This window comes from Belonocnema kinseyi, chromosome 1 (genome assembly GCF_010883055.1).
Source record: "Belonocnema kinseyi isolate 2016_QV_RU_SX_M_011 chromosome 1, B_treatae_v1, whole genome shotgun sequence".
NCBI classification, from domain to species: domain Eukaryota; kingdom Metazoa; phylum Arthropoda; class Insecta; order Hymenoptera; family Cynipidae; genus Belonocnema; species Belonocnema kinseyi.
The window spans coordinates 181663699-181676178 of NC_046657.1; the positions used below are offsets into that span (position 1 = coordinate 181663699).

At 37.9% G+C, this 12480-nt stretch overlaps 1 protein-coding gene across 1 annotated transcript in view; it reads right to left on the minus strand.

Annotated features, from left to right (window-relative positions):
• Positions 1 to 12480, minus strand: part of LOC117182856 (four and a half LIM domains protein 2) — a 912604-nt gene that overhangs the window by 596345 nt on the left and 303779 nt on the right. The window lies entirely within an intron of this gene.

Here is a 12480-nt window from a genome sequence, read left to right on the forward strand (position 1 = left end):
TAATAACACGAAGTGATCCAAGACTGCCGCCTTCTGCATTTATCCCGCAAGTGTTTTAGAATATTGTTGACACGCAGGGATGCTTTTCGGGTTATTAACGAGTGACCCGCTGCTTTGTAAAGAAACACTCCTTTGCCCACTTCTTCCTGATTTCGGACCATTTCAAGAAGAGGGTCTCTTCCATTTGCGACACTGTGTGCTGTACTCAGAATAATCCTGTTGGGAAGACATTCAAGACTCAATATTACGCGACCACCTTGACTGCGTGAGATGTACAGTCGCGGAACAGAAGACTTAAGATGCAGTCTTTTGTTTATGTGCATAACCTTTCTTTTCCCGATATCAAGGGCTCTGAGCTCCTTCTTCGGCCATGGAACTACTCCAAGTGAATAGAGTACTACCGGGACGGGAAGCTTGTTCGTTGCAGATACTTTGTTCCTCGCCGACTGTTCGGAAGACCAAATCTGCCCGATGAGACGTTTGTATCTGCTTCGGAGAGTATCCTTTATAGATGTCACATCCTAAATGCGGCTCTGTGACACGCCCAGGTATGTATAAGTCTCTCCAGCGCAAAGGTCTCGTATGGCACTTCTATCAATGATCTCGGGATCTTCAGGGATGCCATTAAGTTTTCCCCGCTTGGAATAAACCTTGGCGCATTTGTCTAACCCAAATTCCATTCCAATTTCCTTAGTATATCGTTCGACAGTCCCTAGAGCTAGATGTAGTTGTTCTTTGTTTTTACCATAGATCTTAAGATCGTCCATGTAAAATACATGAGTGACCTTGTCCTTCCGTCAGCAGGTTTGCCGCACAAGTACTTGTCGGAATGGAAAAGTGCTAGAGATAGTGGCAATAATTTAAGGCAAAAGAGAAGTGGGCTCATGGTGTCGCCCTGAAAGACACCTCTCCAAAAGGTGACCTTATTTGTGGTCACACGATTTTTTCCAGATAAGATAGTAAATCTGGTTTTCCAGAGCGGCATTAATCTCTCCATGCACCTAACGATTTGCGAATGAACCTGTAAGCTTTCCAAAAGACAGATGATAAGTCTATGGGAGGTCGAATCGAAAGATTTCCGATAACCAATCCAGGCCATCGATAGGTCTCCCGACATCCCGCTATGCCTTTAATTGAGCCTCCTTGTGCATACATTTCTTGCCACACAGGTTCAATTGCCCGATCAATGCTATCATTTAGGATAGCTGTGAATATCTTATACAGTGTATTCAGGCAAGTGATTGGCCTGTAATTCTTTTGGTCACGTACGTTGCCTATTTTCGGTAGGAGTATTCTGCGCCCTTCCACCAACCTCTCCGGAATCGGCTCTTCCGAATTCAAATATGAGGTGAAAATACGGGCCAAATGCTGATGGGTTGAAGAAAACTTCTTCTACCAGAAGGTTTTGATACAATCTTGTCCCTGTGCGGAATAGTTTTTCATCCCTCTTAATACTTTTTTCACCTCCTTGGTAGTAATGGGTGGGCATTCTTTATCAGGTGTTATGAGTTCAACACATAACTCCTTGAAGCTATTTATATTTTCGGAGTCTTCGTCCAGTCTATGCTGCACTTCGTAGACTTCTCTCCAAAATACTTCGATCTCCTCTGGTTTGGGTGTGTGTTCGACAGTAACTGGAGGGTCTTGGAAGAGTCGAGATGGGTCAGAGAGGAACTGTTGATTTTCTCTGACCCACCTCTCCCTCCGCTCTAGGCTTCTCTTAGCGTCAGATAGTATCGGTATTCTCCCAACAATTTGCTGCCTAATGGTCAGCAGCTTTGACTTGTTAAGTGTGTGATAACGGGTCCGGAGTTCGCGCGCGAACTTTCGAACCTTGCTGGTAAAATTCATGCCAGATGTGATGTAGTCAATCACAGACTGAATGCGGGACGCGTACTGTCTTGCCCAGCCTATCAATATGGCAAGTTGGTGCATTCGTCTTTTGGTCTTATGACCAACTGTTAATTTTGTTTCACGGTTCCCAGCGGCCAATGCTCTCATTGCATTATACACACAACAATTGATAGCCCAGAGGTCGGATTCTTCTAAACAATGTCCGCGAAGCTCGTTGTCCCTTGCAGCCAGGTCCTTAGGCTTGAGAGGAACAGTGGTGTTGATGTTTCTTCGGGTCATAAAGCATCGCTCTTCCTCTATTAGATGCCTGCGATTAGCCTTAGTGTCTCCACTCTTCCTCTGTCGCCGGCTTGTTCTAGCTGTGGTAGAGTAGGCGTTCCGCTCACATAGCCCCTTTTTCGGAGTAGTTTGGCATGGTTTCGCAGACGTTGCTGCCAAAAGTGCGATAGCTCCAGGTGTTCCTCGCACCACAGGGCATGCAGCCGTGCCATGTAACTCCGTTCAGGGGCCACACTCGCATCGCAGCACTCTATCAAGTCGTAATTCAGTCGCAAAGGGGTTTGGCCATCCTTGTAGAGCACCGCATGAAAGGATAAGGCTGCGTACTCGAGAGATCGCCCTGTATCCCAGAGTCACCGTTCTAGACACCTCACCCAGGTGCCATTCAGCTTTCGGCACGGTTTTCACACCTTCGCTTGGGGGTTAATCCCTTCGGGATCACTCCTGGACAATTGACTGCGACTGACTATTTATTTTTGTAACCATATTCAGCAGAAACTCTTGGTACAGGGACCCTCTAACTGCAACCCGAGGACCCGTTCGGTGGCGTTCAGTTTATATATATATATATATGTGTGTGTGTGTTTGTACAGTAAGGACGTTCACTATGTAGTCGTAGGGAATATAATTACACAATCCGACAAAATTTGACAAAAGTCAAAAGCCAGAAAGCAGACCAAACATTTCCAAAGGATTTTGATGCGCTGAATCCAAATCCGAACTCAAAATTGCTTCTATACGTCAGGATTTAAAGATATCCTAACCTAAATGTGAAAAAACTCGTTTTTAGCTGTTTTTTAGGTTATGTAAGTGTACAAGAAAAATGTCTACCACAAGGCTAATACGGGATTTGAAAGTACTAAACTTCCCTTTTCAAAACTTCTTGGATATATTAGGATATCTTCATTTCTCACCAAAATATTGTAATTTGAAGTTTTTCATTTTGCGTTTTAACCCATTAACACTGAGTTGTTCAGATTTATACGACGCATTCTCTGTTGCTGATGGTACGATATTTTTTGTTTAAAATATTATCTCAGGCGTTTTCGAGGGTGCTCTTTCTATTGCCGCAGTCAGTTTTTTGTTATAACCCCTAGAAGATTCAATATGGCGGCCAAAACTCAGGACTTTAAAAAAGAACAAAGGATCTCGCACAATATACCAACAAAAAAGCGTATAGTCCTTTGCAACCAAACTTTGCACATTGATAAAACAATAAAAAATATGGAACTTGTGTCTTTTCATTTCTACGGAGGCCGTTGCCTAGGGGTAGAAACCACCCCTAACAAGCCACTAGCATACTAACACACCTGACTCTGAGAACAATAAGTTTAGACGCATATATTTCTTGGAATAATGAAGTTCCATGCCACAGGTGGGTTAACCCATCTACCTGTTAATCCACCTAAGCCCAGAAATTACCCCTATCAAATCATTAGCAGAGTAACCCACCTAACTGAGGGAGCAGCAAATTTAGTCGTTTACGTTTCGTGAAATTATTGAATTCCACACTACAATACAATAGTTCTAAACTTTGTATTTCGATTGTTCCCTAAAAATTTCTTTACAACATCTCTGAAAGTCAACCATGCATCCTTTTCAATCGATGTCATGGTTTTGATAAAGTCATCATCTTTGATAATTTTTCTTATATCAGGCCCAACAAAAATATCTTCCTTAACTTTGGCATCGGTTAAATCCGGAAACATAGATCCGATATAATTAAAACATTCTCCTTCGGTGTTTAGGGCTTTCACAAATTGCTTCATTAACCCTAGTTCTATATGGAGTGGTGGCAATAATACATTCTTTCTGTCAACAAGGCTTTCATAAACAACATTATACTGACCAAATGTCCACTCTAATCTGTCTGGCCATTTCTCCGTTATCCAATGTTAATCCTTTGCACGACTTTCGCAAAGGCAAAAAAAAAACAAGGGTATTTAATGTATCCTGATTGTGAACCTATTATAAGATTTATCATTTTCAAGTCACCATAAATAAGCCAATAATGGACATTGTATTTTATTTTTATCAGGAGTAATTGGAAAGTATCATAAGATTCTTTCAGTGTAGTTGGGTGAACTACTGGAATTGCAGCGTACTTATTTCCATTATGTAATAGTACTGCTTTCAGACTTTCTGTAGATGAATCTATAAAAAGACGCCATTCCTCTGGCGTATACAAGTTTATTTTATATGAATTAATGAGTCCTTTGATATCATTACAACACACAATCCCACTGTCCATTGAAAAGTACTTGATAAACTTTTCTTCTCTATTTCTGTAAACAGTTACTCTAGTGCCAGGTAACAATAGTTTCCTTTCTTTGAGTCTTGAAGCGCAAAGCTCAGCTTTATCTTTTGGGAGATCAAGCTCACGTATCAAATCGTCTAATCCGTCTTGGTCAAAAAATTTAGGACTTTCATCAGAGCGATTTCTAATACCAATCTTGGCTGGTGTAACACTTTTTACATTAGGGTAAACGATGTTCTCCAAATACTTTTAAGAAAAACCTCCTGTTTTGCATAAGCAAATGTAACAATCATTATCATGATCGTTGGGCTCACACTAAACAGGTGGTTGAATAACAGCCTGCGTTTTAGTACTTTCATCTTCCTAATTTGACAAAGGACCCCGCACTAAATGTATGGGAAAATGGCTTTCGGTGGATTTAGCTGAAACTTTGTAATTTTTAAGGTTATAAGTGCCGGATGAAATATCCGTAAAAAAAATCCAAAAAAATGGACAGTTTTAGCGCTATGCGGCGCTAAGCGCTCAAGATCAGTGAATAAAATGAATTACAACAGATTTTGTTACAAAAGCGATGTCAACATAGAAATCACGGTTCAGATCGTGGTCTGTCATATTTTCGCCTACACAGTTCTCATATAGCGCGCATCTGAAAACGATCAAACGCTTAACAAAGATTTTAACTTGACTAATTAATCACTTCTTTAAAGGCAGAAATGATTCCCAAAGTAACATTAGTAACTAGTGCGCACATGCCGTTAATAACATTCTATCCTTCGCTAGAGGGTTGAACGCTAAGCGCTCAAAATCAGTGAATAAAACCAATCCTAGTAACTTTAGCGACAAAAGCGATGTCACTATAAGAATCGCGCATTAGAAAGTAGTCAGTAATATGTTTAGCCAAACCAATGAGTTATATTGCGCGCTTCTCGAAACCATCAAACCCTAAGCGCCCAAGATTTGAACTTCACTAAGTAATTACTTTTTTAAAGACACAAATAGTATCCAAAGTAACATTAGTGACTAGTGTGCACATCGATAATAACAGTGTATCCTTCGCCAGAAAGCCGAACGCTAAGCGCCCATGATCAGCGAATAGAACCAATCCTAGTAGCTTTAGCGACAAAAACGATGTCTGTATACGAAACACGCATCAAGAAGGGGTCAGTAACATGTTTAGCCAAACGAATGACAATATGAGTCAACATCGTTGAGTCATATAGCGCGCTTCTCAGAACGGGCAAACGCTAAGCGCAGAAGATTTGAACTTGACTAAGAAATCACTTTTTCAAAGGCCTTTCACAAAAGAAATGACAGATAAATATACCGTCGTCGATGGAATTAATGAGTGAATGCTGCATGATGAACGACATTCCCTTGCCTTTCAAGATCATAAGAGCTTGTTTCTCTTTTGGTTTAAAAAATGGCATTCAGAGTTCGAGTTAATAGCTATGCGTGCGTTAGAGTGTATCAACCAGGATAAATAGCTCGAATTGATGGAAATAATAATCCTGATAGGCAAAATATTACAATTTTTAGAAGCCTTCAACTTCGAAGACCACCACTTGAAGTCGCCGATGAGAGTAGGTTATGTCTCAATTTGCAATCAATCGATTCGCAATGAGATAGAGGAGCTCCAAAGTGACCCAGGCTGTTTAAGGCTGAATGCTCTTACACAAATAGGTAGGCAAACGTGCATGTTTTGTAATGCTGATGTTAATACTCCAAGGCTTTCAATTGAATGTAGATTTAACGCTTTTATTGGCATGCACATTTTCATTCCAGAAGAAACAAGAGCATGCTTAAATCATTTGGATGAACATGGTTTCATCTTAGGCCTCTTGCAGCAACTTCGTAACGAATCAAATGTTCATGCGGCCGCGGCGTTTAATAATGAGGATAGTTTCCCTGATGAAGAGTTTGAAGATATTGCTCCTGTGACAAAGGAACAATTTAGAGAATTGCATGCATTTTTTGATCCTATTCCGCAGTTACATGGACATGGTGCCAGATACATGAGGAAAAAAGATCTGCTGACTTTCCTTTGCAAAAAGCGTCAAGGTCTTTCTGATGAAATATTTATAAAAGTGATTTTTCAGTAGAATAGCACAGTATTGAGCAGCTGAAACGATTTCCTATATGTAGAAAACCACCATTAAAAGGGGGAAAACGTGATTTACTGGAAAGATTAGTTGAGGTTTTGTGTAGCAGGTATAAATATTTTCTTTTATACAAGATTTGCAGTGCAGAACTTTGCTTGAGTAAATATTTAATATTCATACAAATATAAAATAATGCAATATTATATTTTCTACTTCTCTGTTTCAAGTTTAGGCGATAACAAGCCATTTGTTAGTGATTTCCTGGTATAAGGAATTTACTAACAAATTTTCCTTCTTTCATATAAACTGGTTATAAAAACATAAATATGATAGTTTTTCGTTTTCAAGTGAAAGTATTAAATAGATTTTATTTTTATCAAAAAATTTAGGAGGTTCGAAACCCCGATAACAATGCTTCATTTAATATGTAAGCAAATGTTAGCAAAGAAAGAAAATATTAATACCTGCCAAACACAACCTCAACTAACCTTTCTACGGAATCACTTTTTTCCTTTTAAAGATCGTTTCCTATATTTTATCCATCGTTCAATCTGTTTAACACTGCGCTCTTCCACCGATTTTTGCACTAATTTTGCTCCTGGAACATCATCTTCCGTGATTTTTTTCGGATTTTTAAATGACGTAAAATCCTGGCACGTGCGCACTGTCGATGTCTAGAATTTCAGCTAATAATTTTTATAATTTCCAAGTCAAATATCACAAAAAATGTATACATTAACATTCTATAGTAGCGAAGACGAAATTTTCATGGTCGCTGAACACCCAGCTTACGAGAATAATTCGCCGCTTCTCACCTATCATCATTTGAATCTCAGATTCATCATTACAATTTTTATAATCATACGGATTACAATTTTCGTTGAAGTTAGTAAAAAGCGTTTGATTCCTATATTTTATTCAATAAGTAAAACAACAGATTTTATTTCCTATTAATTACGCACAACCTGCAGATATTCACTTTATTCAATTAATTAAGATCTAAGTACAAAACGATTTTGATACTTGTCAAACGTCAAATATCACTCACCAACTCCAATTTTTAAGCAAGTACTTAATGCACATCCCGAATGTATTTATGAACAATTTTAATGTTGTATTACATTTTTTTAATTCGTAACTAATTATTTATTTGAAATTTGTGATGAATCCTGGGGAACATAACCTTTTTTCAGAACTTGGTTATACGTATATTTTGCGCACGTCTTCTGAGTCTCGAAGCCTTTAACCCATCGGTGCAAGATCTCGAGCGCGGGAGATTTGGAAACCGAATTAAAATCGCCTATATAGTACTTTTTTGCATTACACAAACGCAAGACGGGTTGCATTGTATGCTAGAGTTCATATAATTATATTCCCAATGACTACATAGTGAACAATCCTATCATTTAGGATAGCTGTGAATATCTTATAAAGTGTGTTCAGACAAGTTATTGGCCTGTAATTCTTCGGGTCAGCTAAGTTGCCTATTTTCGTCAGGAGTATTATGCGCCCTTCCACTAATTACTCCGGTTCGGTTCGGTTTTGTTTCCTCTAGAATCAAACAGAAGGGCCTATGACAAAGCCACCGAACGCGTCCTCGGGTTGCGGATAGAGGGTCCCTGTATCAAGGGTTTCTGCTGAATATGGTTACAAAAATCAATAGGCAGTCGCGGAAAATTGTCCAGGGGTGGTGCCGAAGGAATTAACCCCCAAGCGGAGGTGTGAAAACCGTGCCGAAAGCTGAAGGGCACCTGGGTGAGGTGTCTAGAGCGGTGACTCTGGGATAACAAGCGACCTCTTAGAGTACGCAGCCTTATCCTTGCATGTCGGGCTCTACAAGGATGGATGAAACCCTTTCCCTAGCTTCTCGTGGGAAAAACAATGACAACACCAAAACATAACGTCGCCACATTTTGAGCCAAGACATTCCCGATGATAGCTGCAGGGCGTGCCATGCACACCCCGAGCATTTAACTCATATACTATCTAGTTGTCCAACTCACGCGGGAACGACCTACATTCAAAGGCACAATGCGGCACTAAGAGTGCTTTATTACCATTTCTGTCACTCTTACGGGATTAACCTTATTACCGCTCCTCTAAATGCTCCTAGGGAAATCGAGTCAATTGTCGAGAATGGGAAGTGCAGCATATACTGGAACTTTATATTCTCGACAATTGTTTCTGTTGCTCACTCGAGGCCTGACATGGTTCTTCTTGACTTCGAGAAGCGATCCATGTTCGTTATCGAATTTTCGGCACCAGCTAACAAAAACATCATAACCAAGGAGAATGAAAAGAAAGAGAGGTATCGAGACCTTATAAGGGAGTTAAAACGATTGTACCCGGAATATTCTGTTAAAGTAATCTTGCTTATCATCGGCACTCTTGGAGCTGCCAAGCTTTCACTTGCTAATGGCCTAAAAAGCATCCCTGCGTATCAACAATATGCTAAAACACTTGCGGGAAAAATGCAGAAGGCGGTTGTCCTTGGGTCGCTCCGTGTTCTTAGGTTGCACGAGGCTTTTGCTGGATCGTCGTATTGATTACTTTACAGACTGTAAATACCTATCTCACGGTCGTGAGACGTGGTTGTGGCTGAAATTTTACCGTAATTTCGCTGAGAGCGGGTGCAATTTTCCAGATTAGCAGCCGCTCCCGGCGAAATCCTGTGGTTGTCCTTATGACAAATTTTCAATTATATATATATATTGCAATTGGAAACGAGTCAGCGGGCCCTCACTGTTTACGTTTCCGTCCTACCGAAATCAGTCAAAGTCCATTTGGAGGACCTCCCAAAATTGACTGAAAGCAACAGTCTGGTGTACAAAATATTTTCAAGTGTTTAAAGGGATTTTAATGAATTTCAAAATAATTTAACGGGATTTAAAAATTCATTGAAATTAAAAAAGGTTAAAGTTTATAAATGAACTTAAAAAGATTTAAAGTAATTTTAAATAATTTCAAAAGATTTTAGAAAAATTCCAAAAAGTAAAGAATTTTCAAGGGATTTTACAAACTTTTAAATACTTTTTATGAGATCAAGAGATTTTTATTGATTTTCAGGGATTTTGTGACATTTCAATGAATTTCATATCATTTAAAAAGTTGGTATAGGAAATTAAAATATTACAAAGCATTTTAAATTATTTTTAAAAAATTGGAAAGAGTTTCAAGATTTTCATGTAATTAAAAAATATTTTCATGTATTTAAAGAAGGAAATTTGTAGAAATCCTTTAAAATCTATTGAATTTCTTAAAAAATATATATTTAAAAAATTTTTTTCAATATCTTGAAATAATTTTCAATTTAGTTTAAATCGTGTTTAATCACATAAAATATTGAATCATAATTTGTTGTATTTCTAAAATTTCACATCTTAGTACATATATTACTTTAAGCGTCACGATATTTTTTATAGAATGGCTTACAAAAATTTTTAGACGGCCCTGCGCAGCTGTAAGTTATATTTCAGATTTTTTTTCTTACTTCAAGCTAGGTTAGCCGAGAGGCTTTTAGGCGTTATAAATGCGAAACGTACAGTGTTCGAACCCCCGGCGAATAAAACTTTTCATAGCGTGCGATTATAAATAGTGCAGTGATTGTATAATAGTAAATAATAGTGTACTTAAACGTGTGAACAAGTATTAAAGTATAATAGTAATAATATAATATTGCAAAAGATTATGTTTTGCCGCGAAAAACCGGTTATCCTTTTATAGAATTGTTCCTTATAGTTTCAAGACTTCTTCGATATAGACTGTATTTAAGCTGGAATTTTAGAATTTATAGAACTATTTGACGTTTTTCGTAACCAGCCTTTTAACAGAGAATAAGTCACCGCGGCCTTTAAATTTTATAGAAGTTTGTAACACATTTCGTTAAATAGTTCAACGCAATGTAAAACAAAGACGATATTAACTTTTTTTAAATACCCATCGTATCCTCTACTATAGGATTAGTTCTATAAAATTTAATAGATACTTTTTTCCATATATGGGAGAAACAACTCTTAAAACCTAAACTTATTGAAAGCAAAGGTAAATGTTTGTTAGAGAAGTGGTCCAGTAGTGCATTTAGCAAGTCTGTAGATAGGATTTTGCATTCTGAATACAATTGACAGTATAGACTTTTAAGTCAGCTTTAATATACGGAAGACTATCTAAAGTTTAAGGTTCCACTTCAAAAACCTAGAATAGTAAGCCAAGCACGAGTTGCTAATGCTCTCAGTATACAGTTTGCTTACAAACCAAGTATGTATGTTTGGAATACGAATGAAACGTCCTCTATATTCAATTTAAATGAGAATGAACATTTTTTTAATTTTCTATTGCGTTGCTCTGTATATGAAGAAATTCGATTTAAATATATCCGACAGTACATAGGAAGTGAATAGAGCTATATAAGGAATCTGGTAAACCTTCTGTGTATACAAAACATCAAGCACTTAAACGATTTATTTTTCTGCATTGCAAATGCGCTTTCGTTAAGATCTTTGATTTTAAATGAGTAATTATATAAAAGGAAATCAGCAACTTGCGACGGCTTATTTTTAAACTATATTAATGTTATTATTATGCATTGCGAGCTCTCGCTTTTATAAATTTCATAAATTGAAGTTCTCACTTTAAAAATTTTGTAATGTACTTTCTTCTATTGAACTAAGTGTAACTTTTTCTTGAAATATTTGTAAACAATACTCATTTATTACAAATTAAATTGTTTGTCTATCTAGAACCCCAGATGTTATGCAAAATCAACTTTATATGGATACATTTTTTTCGGCTTAATTTTCTTAAATTTATGCAACAAAATGAAACCCTTAAAAACTGCTGCCTGTGAGAAAAGAACGTAGCAGGACCAGCAAAATACTTCGCCAGACAATCCCGAAATTGTCTACAAACAACCTTAAATGGGCCAAATATTTTTGTCTTTATTTGTTAAATTTGTCCAAATAATTTTCAACCTTACAAATTAACCCCTACGTGACAAAAAGCATGGTGAGTGTGCCTAAAAGACGCATCTAGGATATAACTTTAATGAAGGAGGCTCTCCGAAGCATGCACACGCGTTTCTCTCGACAGATTTGGTTTTTAGTCAGTCGGCGTTGAACAAGATATCTACGAATAGCATAATTATTGCCGTCGCGATTCTACTCTACTCGCTTGGGGTATTATGATGGGTGAAGCACGACATCACGGCCCTCGATGCTCGTAAGATTATGTACAGTGTGTCCCATATTTATAGGGCCACCCCATTTTTTATGGATAATTTTTTTTCTATTGAAACAAACTGCACCAAATTTTTTGAGTGAATAAATGAATCGAGTTAACGATTTTTCCTAAAATATAGAGCTCGCAATTCCATTCGTTCACTTATTTGGGCATTTTTTCGAAAAAATCGGTGTCCCAAATTATTAGGGCCACCAAAAAAAAATTCAATTTTTCCGAAAGAATTCAATTTATTCAACAAAATACGTACATATAAAAAGATTTTATTCACAAGATTAGTAATTAATAGTATTTCCGTCATTTTTGAATACCATTTTCATTCGCTTTACCATCGATTTATTCAGATTTTCGAGAATTTTCGCGGTGACGTTGTTCCATGCTGATTTTATCGCTTCCCTCAGCTCTGCGACCGTTGTGTACTGCTTTCCGTTGTCATACACATCGCGTACCACCATGCCCCAAACATTTTCCATTGGGTTAAGGTCTGGAGAGATCGCTGGCCACGCGAGTACGGGGATCTTTGACTTTGCCAACCAATCCTTCGTAGACTTGCTCGCATGTATGGCTGCGTTGTCCTGCTGGAAAGTCAATTTTGCAGAGCGGAAACGTCCTAGGTAGGGCTTAAGATGTTCTTCTAGCACTGCCTGGTAATCTCCAATTTTCATTTTATGAGAAATAAAAGCTAAGGCCACTTTTCCGAAACCGCTGTATGTCCCCCATACCATGACGGAACCGCCTCCAAAGTTTCGGGTTGAAAAA